This window comes from Gavialis gangeticus, unplaced genomic scaffold (assembly GCF_001723915.1).
Source record: "Gavialis gangeticus isolate Ggan-Ray unplaced genomic scaffold, GavGan_comp1, whole genome shotgun sequence".
In the NCBI taxonomy this organism is placed as follows: domain Eukaryota; kingdom Metazoa; phylum Chordata; order Crocodylia; family Gavialidae; genus Gavialis; species Gavialis gangeticus.
This window is the reverse complement of record NW_017729024.1, coordinates 41,646,496-41,660,271: the sequence shown is the minus strand read 5'-3', so window position 1 is coordinate 41,660,271 and position 13,776 is coordinate 41,646,496. Positions and strand designations below refer to the sequence as shown.

General features: G+C 42.4%; 1 long non-coding RNA gene across 1 annotated transcript in view; it reads left to right on the top strand.

Annotated features, from left to right (window-relative positions):
- Positions 1–13,776, top strand: part of LOC109297341 — a 106,264-nt gene that overhangs the window by 69,176 nt on the left and 23,312 nt on the right. The window contains exon 2 of the long non-coding RNA XR_002097292.1: positions 8,176–8,336. This is a non-coding gene — a long non-coding RNA (uncharacterized LOC109297341). The remainder of the gene's footprint in view (positions 1–8,175; positions 8,337–13,776) is intronic.

Below are 13,776 nucleotides of genomic sequence, written 5' to 3'. Positions count from 1 at the left end.
GTCTCGTCTGTACGGAGCTTAGAATAGAATACAAAACCAGACTGAGAAGCTGAGAAAATACTCTGGCTATCTTGCAGTGACAGTTTGTACTACTGAGATCTGTACTACTAAAGAACCTGATCTAAACACTAGAAATACATTTGTTCTTAATTTGATATGGGTTACTGGCACCTACAGGGAAAAAAAATCAATACAAATTGCTACAAAAAGTAAAAAAATAGCCCGTATCATGCTGCATCACTATACTGAGTCATGTTTATAATTATAGCTCTCAGATGCCACCACTTAATAATTCAGCATTCAGATAGATCCACTTATGGAATTTCTCCGTACTGTAACAAGGGAGAGAAAGACTCAGAGCATTGGGAATTGTATATGGAACCTCTTACTTATGAGTCGTTGGCTGGTTTAAAATGCTCTAATAGATTTGCAGCTATCCATAATGCAGCCACATTAGTGTTACAGCTCACACAGATTTACTTCCATATTGACTGAGAAACCAAAGGCGTTTGGGAAACTGAACTAACCTCTCTCCCTACAGATGATTCCTTCTAGTACAGATCACTATCAAGGTAACTTGACAGGGCAAAAGTCAGTACAGATTTTTTTTTGTTGAACATATTCTGAGAACACATTCAGAATTACAGCCTCCAGGGTTAAGTATGCAGCTGCTCACAAAAGCAACCTATAAAAGAAATAAAATGGACAGCCAAGTGGAAGTAGTGGACATCGAATGTAGTGCTGGAGACACTTGAAGGTCTTTCCATTTTGGAAGGAGAATATGGGCAACAGACGTGAAGTTCCTCAAAGTCCAATGGCCTCTCCTCTAACTTAACTCTGGTATAAACTACCAGTACAACTGTTGGTCAAGCTACTAATGTATAAGGCTGATATCAGAGAAGAGTATGGTTCTAAATCCTAATCATATGCCAACTTTCCCTGATTTCCTAATAATAGGAAGTATCCAGTCTTCAGTTACTATAAATAGTCCCAATCTAATTTGCTTTCAGAAAGAAAATCAGACTATAATTAGGGAACATTTCCAGAATATCTTTATATTGAAGTCAGCCAGATAATTTCATACTCAACGATTTCTACCTGATTTAACCATAAAGCAGAAGCCTTTTGTTCAAAAGAAAAGGATAAAATTCTGTATTCATACATACACAAAGAGAGAGGTAGATGACCAGAGGGGAAAAAAGGGAAGAGAAAGGAAGTAAGGCAAAACAGTTTAGCTCTCAAATGCAGGCTTCATGCAGATATCATAGGGCCAATAAAATGGTGAATGTTGAAAATAAAGCCAGTATTTAAGCAGCGAAAAGAACAAATTAATTGAGGAATGATTTATTTATAATAGGTAGAATTTAGCTCCACCTCAGAGTGGCAGACGGAGGGTATATGTTGCCAGGGTGGAAGAACATTTCTGGGAAGAGCAAGTCATTTATGTTCTATAGAAGGGGGCCCGACCAGCAGTGAAATGCAGCAAGTCGTAAGGAACTGTCATTCAGAACAAACAAACAGCATCTACATCTCTGTGGTGCACTTGTTCAGCAGGAAATATTGGACACAGCACTGAAATCAAGCTTGGCTTTTTTTTTCTTTTCCTTTTTCTTTTTTTTTGGTTTGCCAGCTTGTGCTAGGTACAACAACCAGGGAAATCTATGGCATTCCAGGGAAGTGTAAATCAGCATAGAATTTAGCCCTAAAACATTGTTTTCACCAACAGTGCTGTCGTATATAGTCTTCTTGGATCAGATTAATCCCTGCAGTACTGCCAATACACTAGTAAAGAGGAGGTAGCTTTCCCCATCCTTTTCAAGATTTTCAGCTGCACCAGGTGTTTGTACCAAACCTGCAGTGGCCCCTATGATTCATGGAAGAGGTGAAGAATCATCTCCTCCCTCCTTTTACCTGGCACTTCCTCCTTCAGTCTCATCCCTTATTGTTCCCTGGGCAGGGGGTTCCTGTGTATATCTAATATTTCTAGCTAGAAGTCTGGAAGTCTGGAGTCTGGAAGAAAGGTTTAAATTAACCATGTTGTGTATTTTCCTGAGAGTGAAGAAAGATGCTTTAATGTGGAAAATGCCTTTTCAAAAAGGGCCTTCTAGACAGCATTGAGTCTGACCAGTTATTTATGTGGATAAACAGTCCAGGTGATGTTGGACACATGTTAGGTTTCAGGTTTCCAAGATCATCTATCAAGCCATTTCTAGGTACTAAGTCAAGTTTTCCCTTCCTGTTTCTTTCCTTTTACTGTAGAAAGTAAGGAGTAGGGTGCTTTTTTGTCAGTGAAAACCAAAATAGTATACAAAATACAGCCAGGGAAAAAATAGAACTTAGTCTGAAGCCACATCTTCATGTCAGAAAGGAAAGCTTTTGGTTCTTATTGCCAGCAATCCTTTGAAGACCTGGAGAGAGGCCTTGATCTCAGCAGGAGATCATTGTTATCTGCCATTATAAAGCAGTTTCTGCTAGTGAGCCTAATGGTTATTTTGAGCTCTGCTTTGAAGACAATGTTATTTAATTCCACCCCCCCATACATATGCACGCAAACACATTCACATACGTACATACTTTCTATGTTGATCTTATGTTAAAATAAAAAGGGATGATCATATAAAAGGCTGAATGTCTTCTTCAAACACTAGAATATCACACACTGTCCATCTTCCTTACCTGAGAGCATTAAGAGGAATTTGCACAGGGTACTTTGTTCAAAGGCCAAGTTAAAAAAAAAAACCAAAAAACATTCTAGACTAAGACTGAGTTGGACTGCTGCTTTTTGCTATGCTTATACAACATACTTCACTTATATTAGGAATTGCCTACAATTAGCTGGATTCACTGAGGTCCCCTCTACATGTTTCGTGTATTGCACAATTAACTGGTTAATCGCACAATTATCTTGAGACCAGCTACACATGCAAAGTCACTATCACATGAGAGATAGCTCCAACAAGCTATAATGTTAGACCTCAAAAATGTGTACTAACTTGATAGCTGGTTGCTACTGAACTTTAATTTGCATGTGTAACAGGGTCTCCCCCGCAGCTGGAAGCTCGGTCAGCTGACAAGGCTCCCAGTTGCAGGGGTGCACCATGCCCAGCCATGACTGCAAGTCCCACAGCTTCTGAGGACTCTCAGTCCCAGCAGCTGCAGTTGCTGGTTCTCTGCAGTGTGCTTCCATCAGGTGGTAGAATTGCCATTGGAGTGATCTCCCAATCCTAATGTATGAAACCCTCAGGGCTGGAGGACTGCCACAGGGGTGATCTCCCCCACCCTGGAGTGATCCTCCAGCCCTGGGATTTCCTGAACCCTGTATGGAGATGAATGCAGTGGTGATCCTCTGGCCCCAGGGGTTTCATGCACCCCTGAGTAGGAGGGATTGCAATCTCCCAGTACATGGGGCACCCCTACAGCTGGGATCCCTTTAACTGGGGTGCATGGGGCTCCCAGTTGCAGAAGTCTACTTCTGGCCAATGCAGGGGGAGCTCAGGATTGGGCTCCCCTTGCACTGGCTAAAAGGTGTGATGGGATCTAACACATGATCCCACAAACACGTCTCCTGCTGTGCATGTGAACACCTTTACCTGCACGTGTAGAGGGAACCAAATACTAATCTGTGCCCTAGACATCATGTTAACTTGATTTCATACATAACACTAACTTGATTGAAATTCTTGTCTGATTCTTTATGCTTATGAAGACAAAGCACTAATGCTACTAGCTAGGATATGTATACTGGAGGAGGTGCTTCCCTGCATATAGCTCTAACAATATACCTCAATCTGGCCTACAACAGCTCTCTTCAGAATGAAGCCTACTATCTGGCCTGTCTCTAGTGAAGTCGTGATGTGGAAACATCCATTTCATATTAAAACAAGCCTAAACAACATTTTGTCAGTGCAACTGATTCTCCCAAGGTGGACTCATCATTAGCAACATCATGATAAAGGATGAGAGAGTAGATGCTGTGACTGCACCGGTGATTTTTTATGATAATTTTTGCAAGGCCTTATGAATATTCAAGCTCTGCTTTGAAGACCATTCATATCATTACGGCAGCTGCTCATAAAATTCAGCTGGCTAAGGTCTAACTTACATAAAACGGAACGGATGTTGGTAAGAAACGGGAGATAATTTGAGTAATTTGCTCATAGCATTCTATGGCCTCAGGAAATTCTGTTTGTGTGCAGTTTGGTTTGGGTCTAGATCAGACTCAACCCCAACTTTTTCAAAGTTTCCTGTGACCCGGGAATTCAAAGAAACTTGTGGAAAAACTATGATACTGTGTTTCCTAAATGACCTGGGCTCCCAAAGCTCTGCAGTTGCTCAATAAAACCTATAAGCACTCACTTCCTAGTTCTGTGACAGTACTCCAGGAAATGAAGCACAGTTCCATCTGGAGCCTTGCCTTGTTTCTAGCAAGTCTTTGCTAAACCCAAGACAATTCAGAAGAACAAGTTCAGGTTCAGCAAACTGTCATTTTCAAGGCAACCTTGTTTCATTAGAATTTTTCCAGCCAGCTCTCAGACCTAACCCTTTTTTCAAAGGTATCTGTCCTCCAGCTGGAAAAGTAGCATGGTAATAAAACACAGAAATGGGACCCAGCGGACCTCAGATTTACTCTTAGCATTGCCACTTACTTACTCGATCTCTTTAGGACAAGTCACTTTGCTTCTATATTGACTCAGTGTGTATAGAAAAAAATATGATACTTGTCACCATCTTTTCTTTAACAGTTTTGAGATTGATTGGTAAGATTTATTATGTTAGAGACAGGTGGTGTTGTAGGTGGTTGTGTTCTTATAGTGCTTGACAAACAACATAGTAAGGCCTTCTGTACCAGTTGTGCCTTTGATTCTATTGATGACTTCACCACCAAGATATTCCTGTTCATCCCTTTCAGACAAAACCATTCCCATTCCCTATAGACAGAGCTGACAGTCAAGTCAGTCTCCAGCTCATGCTGTGGCACCTCCTGTGTACCTCATCATACAAGTGCTCAAATTTTTCCATCAGCTCCCTATTCACTACCACATGTACAGCCTGTAAGGGGAGATTTTGAAAAACACACAGCATACTCAGGTACCTAACCCCCATTGGCATTCAAACAGCGGTGGATGTCTAACACCCACCTTCCCCCTGCCCCTTCATTTATGCCATTGTAAGTTTTCCCTTTGGAAGACTAGGAGAAGGAGAAAGCTGTCTTACAAAGTACCTTTCCTTTTCCTGTCTTCAAAACCACTGCAATCCTGTTTAACCATCAAGCTGATGGGAGCCCAGATTTTTTGTCCTGCTCTTTACATAGCCTAATGAAACATTTTCTTGCAGAAGCCAGCTCATAAAATAAGCATAATGTGGAAACACACAGGACAGAAACAAAGAAACACCCTTAAACAAAAGTAAAAATCTCTGGAGTTTTGATTGAATTCTGTTAGTGGCAGCATGTGAAAAAAATGTGACTGATGCTGTATAAATGCCATAAGTAAAAAAAGAGAGACAATATCTTAACCAATGCTCAGGACAGAATGCAGAATTCATAATGCCTTTGTATTTTTTACATTTACTACACAAATATGCTCAGAGAAATATTATGCAGCTAGTAAGCCCACTTCAAACTAAAGCTATACCAAATGTGCTAACATTATTCACGTTTATGCCCACGAGTGCTGGGGTAGGCTACAATAAGCAGCGATCATCAATCATTATTCCTACACACACAGAAACCTGCACTCCTTCTAAGCAAATCATTTCTGGATAAATCAAAGCAAAAACAATCCCAAGACAAGTTTCACAACAATTATGTTAGGAGAAAAACAGCTAAGCAAGGATGTAAATGCAGTGCATGGATTGTTCACTTTAAATCATTTAACATAGTTAAAAAAATAAAAAAGGAAACGCTAAGAGATTCAGTGAGGAACAACCTCTCCTACACAGCATCACTCAGGCTTTAAAGGGCTTGTCCTTCAATCATGTAATTAGAACTAGAAGGATATTGCTGATGATAGTTATTATATTTGGCACTTGCATATATAGCACCTTTCATCCAAGGATCTCCAAGTACCACAGAAACGTGAATCTATTGCAGTTCACCTCAGCACTGCTACACAGGTAACTATAAGCATCATCATTATTACAGGCATTAAAAGTTACCCACAAAAATAATGGGCTGGTACTTGTATAACAATACAACCTCAGTTAGCCAAAGGTTGCAAAGGACAGCTCATGTCTTTGGATAATCTGAAGAACCAGCCAGCAGGCTTTGAAGTCTACTCTTAGGATTCCCAAACACAGACTTCAGTGATATCTGGCTTGTTCTCCCTGTAGAGTGAGCGAATGGCAGCTCAGAGATGCTTAGAAATCCTCATTTTGTTTACAGCTCTCTCATTTGTGGGATGTCTTAAAAAGCAAACTTTCTGATGAAACACGAAGCAGGAAGAGAAGAGGCCAACAGAGCATTTCAGACACATTACTGAAGCTAGTGCAAAGGCTCAGCACTACCATGCATAAAGAACATCACACACAGCATCCACCTACCCCTTCATTCACTTGTCCTTTTTCCTATGGTCATTTCTGATAAAAATTGTTTGATCATTAAATCTTTCTAAGGCTACTAATAAACTGAAGAGACATTCTGCAAGTGCTGGGGTTAAATAATATACTATGTATTGACACAAAAATATTGTGAGAGTTGACAGTTTGGATGATTAGCATGAAGAGATGACCAAATTAGTTACTCTATTTACTCAAATCTAAGATTACTCTGAATATAAGATGACCCCCCCAATAATTATATTCTATATATGAAAAATGTATAAGTTGGTTATAATTTTCCAGGTATAGAATATAATTATTACAGGTTTGCCTTGAATTTTCTCCCTTTCACTGCTACAGCAGGGAAAATAAATGGGTGGGTGAGGTGCACCCTCCCCCCCTTGATTTCTGCTCACAACTTCCCCCCCACTTTACTGTCAAATCTGTTCTCTCTGAGCACATAGAAGTAAGGGGCAAATGTAAAGACAATGACTTTGTACTATGGGTACCCATAGACTTAATTCATCTAGAATCATTGCAAGCTGCATTTTTTTAAACCGCTGCAAGCTGTAGCACAGATTTTTTTTTTGTACTAACTATGCATAATATTAATCCAAAACCAATAGGCTTATGATTTAGCATATAGCCCACTGGGCTGGGCCCCAGGAGAGTCAACAGCATTTCATGGTGAACCCATAGCTCAGCATTGCTCAGTATGTGTGTGTACTCCAGATACCCCACACAAAGGATACATGTGATAATTAGCTCCCACTTATGACTGGAACTAGGTGTTCTTGTCATGAGTCCTGGGATCCTCCAAAAATAATATGCAGATGAGATATAGGGCAGCTGTGTCCTGCTTCAGCTCATGGAGGGTGGGGCTGAACTAAGCATATGTGACAGGCTAAGAGAGGGAGTGACAGAGGGATTCTGGGGCCCCATTTGGTGATGTTTGCAGGGGCTGAAGACCAGGAAGAAGAAACCAGATAATGAGGGAGGAGAGTTGGGGAAAAAGCTGGAGAGCAGTTTCCTGCCACTAACACCTCTGGGCTCCAGCCCAGTGTGAAGACCAGAAGGCAGGAAGCAGTAAGGACGCAGAAATATGCAAGGCTTCCTAAATGCAAAAGAAATCCACCATCTTGCAAAGGCTACAGGAATGAGAGTGAGGGTGGGGGAGGAGTCAACTATCCCAAGCAGTAGCACAGACAAACCTTAAAGGTCCACTCAGCTCAAAGCAAGCATGGATTAACCTTAAAGGGACATGCACACTGTAAGCGAATGAGTTAATTTAATGAAATTACTCACATTACTGGTGGGATTTGTTGAGTGCTAGCCTCAGGGTCCCTACAGGTCTTTCAACTAAGGTTTTTCTCAGCACGGTCTGCCCTATCTTTCCTGCCACGACTTGATGTACCAAAAAAAGAAGGGAGGCTTGCTGGCCTAGAATGCTGTTAACTTTTGGCTGGCTATGAGTTTGGTTCTGTATGGGTTTGGTTCTGTATGTATTATCATACATGTATTATGTACAGGTATTATCATACATCCTCTGCTTTCTGGGAGGGGACAGCTTAATCGTCCCCAGCAGTGGGGGTCCCTGGCTCAGGTATAACTCCTGTTTATCCTTAATATTATCCTCAGGTTGGCTGCAGGACAATTGGTTTTGAGATTCTCATGGATTTCAAGTCCTACAACACCACCACTCATGGTTAGTTGTCTTCAGGCTCTGCTGATTTTACTGGATCAAGTAACCAGTGGCCTTCTGATCACTGCCATGGCGTCTTTGTTTCTTCTGGATTCAGGTAAGTAGAGAGACTCCTCTGAGCCTCAAAAAGAGAGAGTTTCCTACTCTCCTCCTTTGCCACTGCTGGGGCATAGTCCAAGCATTTTTGTCTTTTTAATCCTTCTGGCTCCTCCCTGTCTTCCTCCCTCTCCTGCAGCCATTGCCTGGTGTGTTTTTATACTGCTTTCCATCACATGCCCAGCCTATGGGAACTAACAGGAGCTGGTAAATCACAGTGTCTGTAGTCTTACCACATCCTGTTCTTTCCCTGCTTGTCTGCAGCAAGGTAAGTGTTTGTGCTTGGGGCAGCTCCCCTGGCACTCCTTATGGTCTTTGGGGTCCTTTTCCCAGGGACCCAGAATATCTTTGGGGCAGGCAGCTTGATCTTTGCTGCCACACACTCATTTTAAAACAAGAATAAATGGCATTGACAATAGCTTCACTTAACTTTGGTAGTATCTTAACAAGGAAAAGATGGGAACAGATTGAACGAGTGTTGAACCAAGTAACGGCAGATATAATCTGCCTACAAGAATGTGGTATACCAGGGAGAGGGATTATAAATACTTGGAGAAAAGGTGGAGATGGGGACTATCTTGGTGGTCAGAGGCAAATGAGAACAAAGCAGCTGGGTTAGCAATATTATTCAAGAACCCAGAGATGAGAGCAAAGCAGGCAGAAGAGGTCATCAGCGGCAGATTGCAATGAATGATACTATCAACTGGGGGAACATAATTCGAAATGTATAAGCACTACTGGGGGCAGGAGGGGGCAGGGAATGCTAGTTATTTAGTTATTTATTTCAATTTTATGACTAACTGAGGCAGGCAACAGAAAAGGGGAAGGAGGAAACGAAGGTTTAGAAAACCAATCCAGACTGTTAACAAACATAATAAAAAAAGTGTCTCTCAGAGATGTGTAGGCAGGGAAGAAAGTTTTCACTAGAACAGACCTCAGTGGAAAGAAAATCAAGAAGTGACCTTGTATTTGTATCAAAAGAAATAAGGATAAGGAAGAAAGAAACTGTACATGTGGCTTTTAGTGATCACCAGATGCTAAAGGTGGAAACGAGTCCTGGTAAGAGCCCCATGAGAGGGAAGGGGCTGTGGAAGTTAAATGTGCAGCTGTTAAAAGATGAAGAGATATGTCAAGCATACATGAGACAGTACGAGGGGTAGGAAACACTGAAGGAATACTTTGGGAATACCAGAGAATGGTGGGTGATGAAGAAGAAGAGGACAGGAAAATTTTTCAAGGACAGAAGGCCAAAGATGTGTGGGGAAAAGAACAAAAGTGCTGAGAGAGCTGCAAAGAAAGATGCAGGAGCTGCTAAAGGAAGCCACAGAAGGAAGACAGGTATGAGAAGAGCTAGAAGAAACAAGGCAAGGGATAGAAACCTGGTTTAAAAGAAAGACAGGCACCCTGGGTGGGAGAAAATGAAAAGTGGCCCCAATACTTCTTTAGTCACAGCAAGAAGAGAGCTTAAAGCAGTGTGGGAAGGTGGCAGTGCCTGGGTGGGAAAGCACAAGATGTTGGAGGTGACAAGATTTTATGAAGAGCTATAAACGAAGAAAAAACAAACAAACAGGAAGACAATGAAGGATTTCTTGTAAGAGATCAAAGCTTAAAGGAAGTGGAGAAGTGTTTAAAAACCTTGAGGGAAATCACCAGGAGCAGATGGACTGCCTCTGGAATGTTATGTGAAGTTTTAGGCATGCCAAAGGGATATAGTGGAAGTTTTCAAGGAAATAATGGAAACAGCAGAAGCAGGAAAAGATTTTACAAGCATTGTGATCTTACTCTTCAAGAAAGGGGAGAAGGAACTCCTGAAAAACTGGAGACAGATAACTGTCCTTAATATGGACTGTAAGTTAATGGTCAAGATGCTGGCTTTGAGGAGGAGGAAAAACCTCCAGAAGATAATACATAAGACCAGGTATGCACAGAAACAGATAGATGGACCTCCAAAGTGATCAGTGTCCCATATTCAAGGCAGGAAAACAAACACAGTTCTAGCAACCCTAGATTTAGAAAAAGCATATGACAGTAGATCATGACGACATATTCAAGGTGCTAGAAAAAATGGGGTTCCCAGAGAAATATCTGTGTTAGATAAGGTTATTGTATAGAGAAGCAGAGAGTCAAGTCCAAGTTAATGGGCCCCTAAGCAGGGCCTTTGAAATCTATAGAGGGGTTAGACAAGGGTGCCCCCTGTCACCACTACTATTTATGTGTGGCATGGAACCGTTAGTACAAAAAATATGAAAAGATAAAGTCATAAGCAGAGTAAAGATACTGGGAAGGGGACAGGTAAAATGTATACTACGCATAGATGATATACATGTAGCAGTTAGAGAGAAACTTTCAATGGATAGGGTACTAAAGCATGTATCAGAGTATAGAGAAGCAACAGGGGCTAAATTAAATAGATCAAAAACCAATATAAGGGGAGTGGGGAACTGGAGGAACTTGAAGAAGCTGGGCCTTCAAATAACAGAAACAGATATCACAGTGCTAGGGATCCCAAGGGACACTGAAGGAAAAGGAAATACAGCATGGAAAAAGGTGACAGCAAGGCTATGGCAAATACTTTGGTTATGGTCCAGAAGGACACTGGCCTTTGCCAGAAAAGTCGCAGTGGTGAAGGCTATAATATTGATGATTATTCTATTGGAATTGTATTCTCACCAATGTGGCAACACAGAGCAAAAGTACAGAGGGAAATGTGTGTTCTTCTGCAATGCCAAAAGAGAAAAGTTGGCTAGATGGGGGTTGCCAGACTTGGGACTTTTCATCTATGTGAAATATGTGTGATATGCAAAGTAATAATAGAGGGAGCAGGAAAAACAGGAAAATCACTGGATTTCACACAGCTGCAATCCATTTTGAAGAAATGGGAAGTATATTAGACCTCTTTGAAGAATCCATGGCTGTGGCAACCTCCGATTCATTACATCAGGATGGAAGGAGGTATAAAATAGAGAAGGTAGGGCTGGAGGTCCTGAGGGATCACAAGACATTGATGAAAATGGTAAGGGAGAGAGAGAATGGTACCAGTGGGAAACTTCACAGATGGGCAAGTGAAGAAGGTGTGGGGAGTGGTGGTGGGTAAAGATATAAAAGGTGAACATGCTGACCTAGCATGGATGGTTGTAAGAAATATTTTGCCAGTGGCAGAAGTATAACACAGATGGAGCTTGGCAAGCTCAGCAAGGTGCCCAAGGGAGAGGTGTGGGGAAGAAGAAAAAGTGGTACATGTTTTGGGAGTGAACATATGCAAAGCGGGTATGGGAAAGGGTCTACCACTTTGTGAGTCTCACCAAAATAAACCTGTCCTTAACACAGATATGGTACTATATGGATTCATACCGAAGGGACTAGAGAAAACATTATTCAGGACTTCATTAGCATGTGTTAAAACTGGTTTATGGCAAGTAAGAAACCTCTAGGTGTTTAGGGAGTTGGCTTTCACTGAAAAAGAGTGCCTGAAGCTGGAGTTGCATGAACTTCATGAAATATTACATCAGTCAAGACAAGGAAGAGATCAAAGAGGAAGAGGCAGACAAGAAGTGGAGGGAAAAGGACTGGACACACTTGTTTTGCTAAACTAACAAAGAGGACTAATGGGAGGGGAGGAGAATTTCAGGTGGTTACTGAGATAACAGTTTTTCATAGGGTTCTCTATGAAGAAGAATATTTCTGTAAGGGTTTGTTTTTTGTGGGAAGCTGATGCATGTTGTTTAAGGGTTCAAAAATGCAGTAGGGCTGTGTGAAGCTTCAGTTGCCGATTCAATTTGGAGGAGATTCAGCCCAATTTGGAGGCCGAATCTCTGAATCTGAATCAAATTCAGAGACCAATAAAAATTTCATAGACATTCAGGCTGGAAGGGACCCCAGAGGATCACTGAGTCCAGCCCCCTGCCCCAGGGGCAGGAAGTCAGCAGGGATCATAAGATCCCAGCAAGATAAACATCCAAATGTGTCTTGAAGGCATTCAAAGTGGCTGCTTGAACCACCTCCGGCGGCAGTCTATTCCAAACCTGGGGGGCTCGGACAGTAAAGAAGTTCTTCCTTATGTCCAGCTTGAATCGGTCGCGGAGGAGTTTGTGACCATTCAATCTTGTCATCCCTTGGGGCGCTCTAGTGAACAGACATTCCCCCAGATCCTGGTGAATACCCTTGATAAACTTATAGGTGGCTACCAGATCGCCCCTGAGCCTGCGCTTTTCCAGGCTGAAGAGTCCCCTGGCTCTCAGCCTCTCATCATAAGGTCTGTTTTCCTGACCTCTGATCATGCACATGGCTCTCCTCTGGACTCTCTCAAGGTTCTCCACATCCTTTTTGAATTGTGGAGCCCAAAACTGGATACAGTACTCCAGCTGTGGCCTCACCAAGGCCAAGTACAACGGGAGGATGACATCCTGGGATTTGCTTGAGAAGCATCTATGGATGCAGGCCAGCGTTTTGCTCGCTTTATTAGCCACAGGATCACATTGAAGGTTCATGTTCATCTTGTGGTAAATCATGACCCCCAAGTCCCTTTCATCTGTAGTGCTAACCAGCGTAGCACTGCCGAGCCTCTAAGGATGCTGCAGGTTTTTCCTGCACCATCAGGTTCTCATCTGCCCATTTCATGAGACTGTCAAGATCTGCCTGGATCACCCTCCTATCCTCAGGTGTGGGTGTTTTACCCCAGAGTTTAGTGTCATCGGCGAACTTGGCCAGTCAGCTTCTGACACCAATGTCTACATCATTGATGAAGATGTTAAAAAGTATAGGCCCTAGGACAGAGTCTTGAGGGAGCCTGCTGCTCACAGTGCACCAGGACGATTGACATCTGTCAACCACCACCCTCTGGGTCTTTCCATGGAACCAATTCCCCAACCAGAAGATTGTGGTGAGGCCGAGGCCATAGCTAGCCAGTTTTGTCAAGAGGTGATCACAGGATACCAGACTGAAGGCTTTTCTGAAGTCAAGATATATGACATCAGTCTATTCCCTCTTGTCTAGGTGATAGGTCACCTGGTCATAAAAGAAATGAGTACCCTTGGGTGTAAACAGTCAGGGTTGGCTGACTTGAAGGTATCCAGCCTGTCAAGGTGTTCCTTCAGGAGATCAGCTTTGATGGAGGGTAAGGAATCTCCCTCACCTGGGCCTCCCTGTCCCACAGTGGGCAGGGGCATCACATGGGACTGGTGAAAAACTGACACAAGGTACCCATTTAGCAAGTTTGCTTTTTCCTGGGCATTGGTTGTCAGTTGTCCCATCTGGTTTAGCAGTGGTCCAGTCTTGCCCTTGCTTTTCCTCCGGCTCCACACATATCTAAAAAAAGGATTTTGTATTGTCCTTAATATTTGTAGCTAGCTGGAGTTCCATAGCAGCCTTGGCTTACCTGGTTTGCTCTCTGCAGGTCTGGACCAGAGTAGAGTATTCCTCCTTGGTGGTGGTTCCAGTCCTCC